This window comes from Carya illinoinensis, chromosome 1, assembly GCF_018687715.1.
Source record: "Carya illinoinensis cultivar Pawnee chromosome 1, C.illinoinensisPawnee_v1, whole genome shotgun sequence".
NCBI classification, from domain to species: domain Eukaryota; kingdom Viridiplantae; phylum Streptophyta; class Magnoliopsida; order Fagales; family Juglandaceae; genus Carya; species Carya illinoinensis.
In genome coordinates this window covers 3,547,739-3,559,121 of record NC_056752.1, presented here as the reverse complement: position 1 = coordinate 3,559,121, position 11,383 = coordinate 3,547,739, and the positions used below count along the sequence as shown (strand labels likewise).

The 11,383-nt window shown below is 36.4% G+C and overlaps 1 protein-coding gene across 2 annotated transcripts in view; it reads left to right on the top strand.

Annotated features, from left to right (window-relative positions):
- The window catches only part of LOC122306280 (probable disease resistance protein At5g66900), a 71,761-nt gene that overhangs the window by 32,951 nt on the left and 27,427 nt on the right, over window positions 1-11,383 (top strand). The gene's annotated exons all lie outside the window — the stretch shown is intronic.

The window sequence follows — 11,383 nt, the reverse complement described above, 5'->3', positions numbered from 1 at the left end:
TGAGAAAGGATAATAATAATTATAATAATAAAAAGAAGTGTGATCCGAAAGAGGCCATACATATATATAGAAGAGATAATTGAAAAAGAAATCAAGAGTTGGCAATAACATCCGTGAATCTTTTTATTTTCATTTTATTTTCTTTTGTTAATTGGTAAAAAGTGGTAGAAATGGATCAGATTCGAACCCATATTCGAACTCGATGGGTTTGAAAAAAATTAAGTGGAGGATGTTCGATTGGAGCATGGAGGATGTGAAGAAGAAACCATTGTGTTTGAAGCCATTATCAAACATAAACAGAGAAAAGAGGAACACCTTTTGTGTTTGTTTTGTTTATGAATTGTTAGCTTACAAAACCAAAAAAACATAACCTCCTTTTTTATTTTTTTACACGTCCCTTCGAACAAAACAGAAAAATAAATAATTTTCTCAAATTATGTAGATTCATCCTCCCTCTACCCCTCCATCCACGGCCACTCCCTCGTAATCATATCATTTGTAATTTCTTATCCCAATAATGATAAGACATACAAATCCTTTTATAATTTTTCTATACAACTATATTTTAAATAAGGTGCATCTTTATAAAATAATTTATAAAAATAACATCAATTTATAAAAATACCGTTATTTTAAAATATGGTTATATAAAAAATTATAAAAAAATTATTGTATATATATCATGACCCTGTCCCAATGAAATACCTTAGTTTTCTTCTTTACGTGCCCTACAATGATTGAAGACGATAATATGATCATTTATTGCCTCCCTAACACGCCTTCTTCTTGACTAAAGAAACAACGTACCTAAATATTGGATTACACGTTACCTTGCTTTCATCCAAGCGGGCAACTTGAAGGTTCATGGCATTGCATTACAACTTCTTTTACCCATTTTTTCACGAAGAGGATACTTTCTCTTTCTTTCCTTTTTTGAATAGGCATTCTTGTGCTCCTCAGGATAGAGGGTTCAGATTTCACATAAATACCGAGTTTGAACTTTATACCAAGTCACTCAAACATTGGTCAATTTTTGGATGACGTCAACGCGCTCAAAACTTAATGCCTCATGGCGTGTTGAGACTACGTCTAGTCTCAAATGCAGAGCAACAATGTGTGTATATATATAGTCATTCCATCACTTTATGTTTAAATCCACCCCAAAATGGCTGAGAGCATTGGCATTGGATTAGTCATCTCAATTTTTAAAATTTGTCTACTATGTAACTTTTATACTCTTGGCCAATCACTCAAAACTTGAAGTCTATATTGGATTAGCAATCACACTCTCTATAATAATAAAATTTTATTATTTTTATTATTAATATTTCTTTAATTAAATTATATAGATGAACATTACTTATATTATAGTTTGTTATAAGATAAGATTATTGCATTATTTGTACTTTATAAATAATTAATAAAAAGTTTATTCATATTTTCTCAAATTATTATAATTTTTGCATTACTATAGATAGATGAAAAAATAATTTCTTAATTGTTTTTATACTTTAAAACATATTAAAAGAAAGATGATTAATATAATTAATAATAGGAAAATGCATCATAATTCTAGGGATGAAGTTACACAAGGGGGATGGAAAAGGGAAACATAGGAAATAATAAAATATTAAAATGAAGATGCTACAATTGTGATGAAGTTACTTGGCTCATCTTCTAGATGAATTGTGTTTAGCCAATTTAGTGTAGGAGAAATTTAGTGGACATTTTTCATAATATGACTTTCACTGACATTTACCTAGGGCCAATGCTCTAGAAGATCTTGTTAGACGGTGGGAAGTTTTGATCTTCAGCCAAGCACCAACAAAACCATTATGATTACGCCTTTTCAACGACTGAATTATCGAAGTCAACATGCCTTTTGATTTGTGTTCCGATTTTTTTATTTATTTTTTTATGATTTGCTTCTTCTTTTGATTGTTTTCTTTTCCAATTGTTTCCTTTTACTATTATTTACATTTCCGATTCATGATCCCTCTATATATTGATCATCGTTGTGATAAGGATATTAGTATTGGAATTAATAAGAAAAGGGTGTGACAATTTACATTGGTTGCTAGTTGTGAAAGACACAGCTCTTCCTTGTCACAATACTGTTTTTTTTTTCTACTTCCTTTTGCTACGCCAATTTTGACATCAGAGCAAGGTTCTACCTAGCTCAATGGCGAGAGATGATAGCAACCACTCCCAAGGTGAAGATTGTGGAGTGTAGGCCCTATGGGCAACCATCAATTCACAAGATCAAAGAAACTAGCATCGATTTGAAGGGATTAAAAGATTATTGCAGGACATTCAAAGAGCCATCATTGGTGTCCATGTTGGTGGTGACATGAATCAAGAAAATGAAGGGGCAGGTCAAGACCGTCAAGGTGGGGGTCGTGGCTTCATGTAGTGGCAAATGGACCAAGTGCATGACAATTCTTCTAGTGATGAAGAACTAGAAGGCTACGTTCGAGGGGACTAAGTTGGTAGAAGGGCTCCAGACAACAACAATAACTTTAGAATCAAAATTGATTTGTCGTGTTTCAATGACCACCTTCATGCTGAGAGTTTTCTTGATTGGCTGCCTGATATGGAGAATTTTTTCGATTATATGCAAATCCTGAAGCCCAACAAGTAAAACTAGTTGCTTAGAAATTGCGAGGATGCACATCAGCTTGGTGGGGGCAAATGCAAAATAATAGAAGAAGGCAAGGCAACAACTAGTGCATGCATGGCAAAAAATGATATGATTGATGAGAGCTAGATTTCTCCCTCTAGATTATGAGCAAATCCTATACCAGCAATATCCGAATTGTAAGCAGGGAACGCAGACTATCAATGAGTACATGGAAGAGTTCTATCGACTGAATGCTCGAAATAACCTCTCAGAAATCGAGGGGCAGCAAATTGCAAGGTACATGGGAGGCTTATGCATAGCCATCCAAGACAAGGTCTCCTTACATACCATTTGGACTTTTTCATAAATTGTCAACCTAGCCATGAAGATTGAGATGCAGTTGACTCGACCACCACCGAGGATACCAAATCATGCACCACAAGCAAAAGTTGTTGACTAGTGCCCACAACCAAATGACTCATGCCTACCCTCATCTAGCCGGTTGCAAAGAGGGAACAACATTAATCAGAATTAGAAGGCACCGACACAAAGGGAAGGCGATAGCAATAATCCATATACTAGGCCCATGACAGGGAAGTGTTTTCAGTGCAACCAGCTAGGGCATCGCTCCAATGAGTGCCCCACATACTGATTAGTCCACGTGATAGAAGAAGGTGAAGAGGATCTAAGAGAAGGGGAAAGCAGTGGGGATGAAGAAGTAAAGGAACTCATAGAAGGAGATGATGGAGAACCAGTAAACTGTGCCATTCAACATGTGTTGCTTGCACCCCAAGCTTGAGGATAGGAGCCAAAGGCACTCTATTTTCAAAACTTTTTGCACTGTTAATAACAAAATATGTAACGTGATAATCAACAGTGATAGTTGCGAGAACATAGAATCAAAGGCCCATGTGACTGCATTAGAGTTAAAGGTGGACAAGCACCCACGTCCATACAAGATTAGTTGGATTTGAAAAGGAGCTATGACACAGATAACTAACATTTGTCGTGTTCCTTTGTGAAACCCATATATTTCTTTTCAGGGCCTTTGTTTTATTTTATTTTATGTCTTTATTTATTTTTGTTATTTGTTGTTCTTTGTCTATCCTTGGTAAAATGGGGCCCAATAATGTGGGATGGTGGACATGGATATTTTCTGATCGCCTTGGGACCAAATGGATGAGGTTGGGTGTAAGTAAGGCCTAGCCTGTGTGCTGGAGCCCAGCCCCTTAAAACCCACCCCAAAACTACGTCATTTTGGGGGCATGGAAGACAAAACCCTAAGTTCATCTCTTTCTCTCCCTCCCTCTATTGCGCTGCACAAAGACTCGATTCCCATCTTCATTTTTTTTTTTTTGTCTTTTCCTCTCCTAGCTACCACCCATGAGCTGCACTGCTGCTCTCGTCACTGCCACGTGTCCATAAGGTAGCTAGCCCTCTTCTCTATTTGCCACCACTGTCTCTCTCACCAAACCCACGCCTTGCCACATGTGCAAACTCGTGAGGCCTTCAGCGTGGCAGCTGTGATGCTGCCCACGACAACCACACCAATGACTCCATGTGTCGGCCTGGTTCTCGTCTCTTGCCACCGTTTGCTACCACTTGCCCTTCCCCTAATTTGAGCCTTTATCACTTTCCACCCTATGAGCCTCTCGGCTTTGTGAATGTCATTGGCCACTTCGAATCACACACATGCGCACACACGTGCGTCTGAGCGTCATCAGCTCCTCGTGACCTATGCACCCCCGGGTGTGCCTAATGGTCGAGGTAGGCGGGTTTTGTCGCATGTGGGTCTCTCGGCCTATAAATAGGCTGTGCCTCTCCCCTTCAAAATCACTTCAAAAATTTCATCTTCTCCTCTTAATCACTGCCCCATCAAGTTTCTCTCCCTCATATCTCCCTTCGCATAACCTTGGAAGCATTTCCACCCATCACCGTCGTATGTTGCCGCAAGCCACCATCATCAGCAACATCACAATGGTTGTGTAACCACCCCCTGGCCATCCCCTTCCCACAATCGGCATCCTCTTCCCTCAAAACAACCAAACTTATGAGCGAAGCCCACTTTTGGCCACTTCCCCTCCGTGCTCTGCCACCCTCTATCGCGAAAATCCCTTCCTTTACCCTCTGTCATGTCAGATCTACCCTCCGGTGATCTTTCCTGGTTGTGGATCTCTTCGTCTTGACCACGATCCGCCTCTGTCACCATGCACCATCACTGTGCTCTGCCTCTCTGGACACCACCACTGTAAGCCGCATGCCACTTGCGCTGTTTACTTATTTTTGGTAGCATCGATTTTGTGTATATATATTATTATTCATACTTTTCTAACAAAAAAATGGTCCGCTTTTGGACAACATCAATGCGCTCAAAACTTCACGCTTCATAGCATATTATGGTCATAGAAATTTCATAAAAATAAACTTATAGTTGATGCGGCTTAATGTGATACCTTAAATTTAATTTACAATAAAAATAAATTTAGAATTTGACTTATCACATAAAGTAACGTCAGTTTGTTAACTTATTTTTGTAAAATCTATTTGTGGCTAAAGCATTACTCATATAAATTGAATAATAGCTAAGCATTACTCATATAAATTGAATAATAATAGGGATACAATAATGTTGGTGGTGTTAGGGGGAATTTCGTCAGGGGCCTAAAGCCCAATGATGATCGCCCAAGCCCATGACCTATCACCTTCCCTATGCCCCATAAGCCATGAAGCACACTGGCCCAAGCCCCTAAGAGCTTCCCAGCAGCTCGAGGTGGCCTATGATCCGTACGGGCCGAACATAACCATCTATGCTAAGATGAGACGTTGCTAGAATGGCACGAGAAACTATGGTTGGAGGAAAGGGAAAGAAATAAGCCAAGAAGAAGAGACAGAACTGAATAGAAATGTCAGAAGACCAGGTCGCATTAAATGAATATACTAGATAACCATGCCACATTAAATGACTGACACTAGAAGACTATGCCGCATTAAAGACAGCATGGCAGTGGAAGCTCCAGAAGAGGCCTCCATCTTCTCCAAAATGTGGGGTATGGCCTCCTGACTTCAGGCACAGAGTATAAAAGGACTTTGATAATTACGAGGTAAGGGATTAGATCTTGACAACTATCGCTTGCTATATTTCTTTAACATATTTTTGGAGCGGAAAAACTGACTTAGGCATCAGAGGTTCCCCCGGCCACCGCAAGGCCACCCCTTTCTCTGTTGCAAGACACAAACCGACCATGTAACGTTCAAACACCATTGATTAAGCCGTTCGAACGATATCAGACAATCAAATAACGTTCAAATGCAATTTATTATCGTAGCGTTCGAACATAACTTTTATCTATTTGATCTTTTACCATTCGATTTGTTCCTTTAACGTTCGAATGGAAAGCTATTTTATACCGTTCAAACGTTATCAAAGTGTGTAATTGTTCAAACGTATTTTTACAATCGTTCAAACAATTTAATTACGTTCGAACGTAAAATAGTAACTATTTGAACGATATTCTGGAACGAACTTAAACCATGACAAAAAAATTAAACGTTCGAATGGTTAATTTCAAAATCGTCCCAAAAGATATATTTTGGAATGAAATGGTGATTTTCATCCCAAAATATCTTCTGGGACAGCGTTGTAGGGATGACCTTGGGACGAATTTTTTTTTGCCCAAAAAATTTTCTAGGACGAAATCCCTATAATTTGGGATGAAAATTTTCGTCCCAAAAAAGCTATTATGTTGTAGTGGTCTTCCGGTTCTGAATAAATTTTGAAAATACACTAATCATAGCCCAGCTTGAGAGTGGATCTGGTTTGTTCTCATAACCATCTCATCTTATTTAATTTTTATAATTTTTTTTAAATTCCCATGTAAAATACAATAAATAATTTAATTTTTTAAAATTTTAAAATAAAAATAATATTTTATTTAACTTTTATCTCATCTTATTTATATAGTCAAATGAGCCGTCTCTTCCCTGCTCCCTCTAGGTAGCCAGTCGCACCACCTTTGATTCTTAGGCAGCCGACGGAGCTCCTATTTTGTCTACCGTCTTATCTCTCATCTTCCTCTTGTTTCCTAAATTTGCTTTCCTCCTATTTGTTTCTTCTTTTACTTTTATTAATACTCTGTTAGGTAGCATTGCTGTCAACTTTTGAATTAATTTTATTTTTTAATTTAAAAAAATCCAATGATAATAGAAAGTATCGTGTGGCCGGATTAAAGCAATCATATCTTGATGTTAAGGTTTATTAATGTCACTACTCACTAGGACTGATCTATATTGATACATGATAGGTTAGGTGCTATTTGGATAATAATTTTATATCAAAGTTAAAAGTTAATAAATTAATAGTAAAATATTATTTTTTTAATATTATTAGTATTTTAAGATTTAAAAAAGTTGAATTATTTATTATATTTTATGTGAAAATTTAGAAAATATTCTAAGAGGGGCAAGCCACCTCCTTTTCCAAGGCAAAGGTATATTGCTTTGTCAATAAAATTTCTGCAATCTATTTTAGTGAATTGTAGGCTCTCAAAGTCTCCTGCTTTAACAACAAATAAATAATAGTTCTTATTCATCCTTATCTCAGCTCTATCATTCAATTCTAGCTTACATTTAGCAAGTGAGTTTATGTTCTGATGGCATCTAAAATATCTAGATACCAATGGGTTCAATCCATGATTGTGGGTTAGTTCTACACTAGTCAAACATCCCTCACCATTATCGAGCCAAGCATTGATTTTTACCTTACATTTTGTCTTTGTTATTGGACGTGGCCGCGATACATTAATACTACTACTTATATACTCTTCACCCCTTGAACAACCAAGTGTAATATACTTTATTGTCTCATTTGACTCTCGTTTAGTCTTCTGTGTCTTCACTCCAAATCCTTCTTGTTTTGCATATTGTTTGTAATATGCACTAAGTGCGGCTTCATCCTTAAAAGTTATCCCAAACTTGGATTTATCAAAGGCGCAAATTCATGATTTATTGCACTACCATTCTTATCAATACCCCCCTTAGCCTTCATCTCACAATCTTATCTGTCATTACATAACAACCATATATAGTTAAACCAAACATTCAATCCACAATTTTTAAAATCTGAATTATTACATTTAACTCACCAATTGGAATAGTGCAATCCACTTGCTCAATATCATGCTCATTTGAGTGCAAACTTGTACTTTCATTACTTGCAGGGAGCTCCGCAGTCACGCTTTCATTAATTGTTTTTGACGTCTCACCATGCTCACTTTCAACAAATTCCTCAACTTCTCTTGATGTACCCATGTTATATGACCCAAATGGTTGGATAATTGGGGGCTACAAAATAGGTAATAAGTTAATTAACTTTATGCATAATGTATGATGTAAAAGAATGTATTATATTCACTTGACAACCCTATATATAGGGGTAATGTGTGCTTGTGGAAGGAGCATACTCTTGACCCATCGATCTATTCAACCAAAAATACTCTTCCTCACTATTCTAGTCATTTATTTCATACAAGTAGATAACCAACAATGCTACAAGTTAGAGACCAATCCGTAAAACAAATTTTCTCTGTCCAAAATAAAACTAAAATCATATGTGTTTTTATCTAATCCATTGCTCTAAGATTTGTTTTTACCCTTCCTTCCAATTTCACATCAAATCCATACAACTAGAAACCACCAAGTCAACTTTAAAATTCGAGGATGTAAATAAAAATGATTTATTTAAAAAAAAAACACTGCAAATCTTGACCATGGTTGTTGCTCTACATTTTTTTTTCAAGTTTTTAAGTTGCATAAGGCCTAAAATATACACATACAAATGAAGATAAAATAGATGCTATGTACTTAGTTAAAAATCACTACACATACAAATAAAGATAAAATTTTAATCTTAGATTGTCAAAAAAAAAAAAAGGTTTACAGATAATTTACACACGTATTACACAGATCGGAGAGAGAGAGGGAGAGGTGATTACCTTCTCTTAGACACTTGAAATGCTGCGGGAGGATAAATGAATCGTTAGTGCAGGATTTGTTTTCGTGAACCTAGGCACATGGGCGGGTGGATGAAAGAGTGATACGGGAGAAAAACATAAAGTCATAACAAGCAAAAAGTGATAGAAGCTTCGGTTTTGACTTTTTATTGTTTCTTTTTTATTATTATTATGTTTTTGGTACCTATCCACCTCAGCACACTTCGTGCGTTTCGTGCACTACAGGGGGCTTCCCTGTAGCAGCACTCTTGTTGGCCCCTTTTTTTCTTTATTTTTCTTTCAAATATTGCAAGTACTATAATGGGGCATTTTCATTTTGTTTGGTTCTCAAGAAATGAACCTAAGTCCATGAATGATGAAACGTCACTCCTACCCTCTCCTTTTGTCTCTTTATCTTAGTTTAATGCTAATTTTCTTATATATAAATAAAATATGAGCTATTCAGTCTGGGATCATCATATTATCTACGTGTATTTCAACAGGTTCTTATTTTCCATTCCTCCCATATACAGCAATCAAGAGTAATGTTACTGAGTAACGAACATATTGATCAAGTAGCTGTTCGATCTCCATGTTTATGCTGGGTGTTGTCAAGGTCAACCGGAGTAATTGGATTGGCATCCAGCTTGAGAATGGTGCAGGACAGGTTTGAGAGGGATTTGTGGATAATTAATAAGTAATTGGATTGACAATAATATTATTCCCTGATGCTACAATATTGATGTGTTTTTGGAATTTGTGTTTTTAAATTAGGAGTATTAATTTCCCTAGTTGATAATAATCATAATAATCTATGTAATAGATATCATGCAAATCCTATATATATTAATTCATAACTTCTAACATAAAATCCCAAAATAATATTAACAATAAATACAGTATACAATTGTTTTGAAAACATTGTCAACATCATCCAATTAAGAAGAAGCAATATTCTCAGAAATTACGATGGGGAAGGAACACTAGAGTTGATATGATCGTTTGCTGTCATCACTACCTCTACATTGGTGAGGACGTCCTTGATAGGCTCCCAAAACTTAGCATTCACAACTTTATTTGCAGTCGTGGTTATACAAGCGTCGTGCAATCTTTTTGAAAAAAGTGAATTAATACGAAACCCATATGAAAAAAAATTAACTTTTTAATCATAGACCCCACTCCTTTTCAAAACGATTGCACGGCGTTTGCACATTCCACGACTATATGTAACATTACTCTTTGCAAGAAAATCACATGATACAAAAAGTCAGGCTTTTATGCTATTTTAGTTGGTATAATTCTTCCCACATATCAATAAGGGTAGCAACGTGGATCCTCTGGTTCTCAGGAAATGAACCTAAGTCCATGAAACACTCCTTCATAATGACCTGATCATCAGAGAAGCCTAGGCTCTTCTTGAGATGCTCAAGTAGTTCCCTATTAGAATCAAGGATAGAATGATCACCGCTAGACCATTCTAACACTTTACTCTGCCAAACTGCCGCATCTTCTCCACAGAGTGATCTGACAAGAGTTGTAAGAGCGAGGGAGACGCTCCCACGAAATTTTACTATCTGCAAATCAAATCCACAAAATAAACAGTTATTGTTTGGATATTGCTGTTGGAGTATAGCCTCTCATATTGACAGCATGGAATTGAAATCCAAAGAAGAAAAGCTCAAGGCAGAAAAAGAAAAGGAGAAGATTTAAAATACAGTTATTTCTGTTATACTTTTATCTCTATGTAGTGTAGTATAAATATCAGATAGACCTTCATGTATTAATCATCAAGTATAGAGTTAATTCATATCAGATTACACAATCCTTCCTCTATTTTTAGTTTTCTCTACTATTCATCAAGTTCTCAACATAGTATCAGATTGAGAATTCACAAACACTGCTTCCACATATTTTCTTTTCCTCTATTCTTGCAATCTGCATTGCACACTCTGATCTTTCTACTTCAATTATAATCTTTCTACTTCAATTACATATTTCTGCTCAAGAATCTTTAATTCTTGAGAATCTTGTTTCCCAATTCTTGCACTTTCTTTCCAATTCTTGGAAACATGGCAGAAGAAAACTCCCCTAATTCTTCAGCTTCATCTCGTATTCTTAACCCTTCAGATGATTCTTCTAGCCCATATTATCTTCATCCTAGTGATAATCCGGGTTCTCTCTTGGTTTCAGAAATCTTTGCAGGAGACAACTACATTGCTTGGAGTCGTTCAATCACTATTGCCCTCACTGTGAAGAACAAGATAGCTTTCATTGATGGCTCAATTACTGCTCCTCCTACTACTCAGCATCTTAATCATACTGCTTGGCTTCGTGCCAACAATTTGGTACTTTCTTGGCTCATGAATTCTATTTCTAAAGACATTAGAAATAGTTTACTTTATGTTGCATCTGCTGTAGACCTCTGGAATGAGTTAAAAACAAGATACTTGAGAAGTGATGGACCAAGGGTTTTTCATCTTGAAAAATCCCTAAGCTGTATAAACCAGGGTTCATCTTCAATCATAGAATATTTCAGTGCTTTCAAGACTCTTTGGGATGAGTATGTCAATTATAGGCCATTTCCAACTTGTACATGTGGCAAGATGGCTTCTTGCACCTGTGATCTGTTCAAATTCTTGCTTCTTAGGCAACAGTCAGATTACGTGTTGAAATTTCTGGTAGGATTGAATGATTCTTATGCCTCAGTAAGAAGTCAATTGTTACTTGCTGTCCCATTGCCTAGCATGGCTAAAGTGTTTTCTTTGCTACTTCAAGA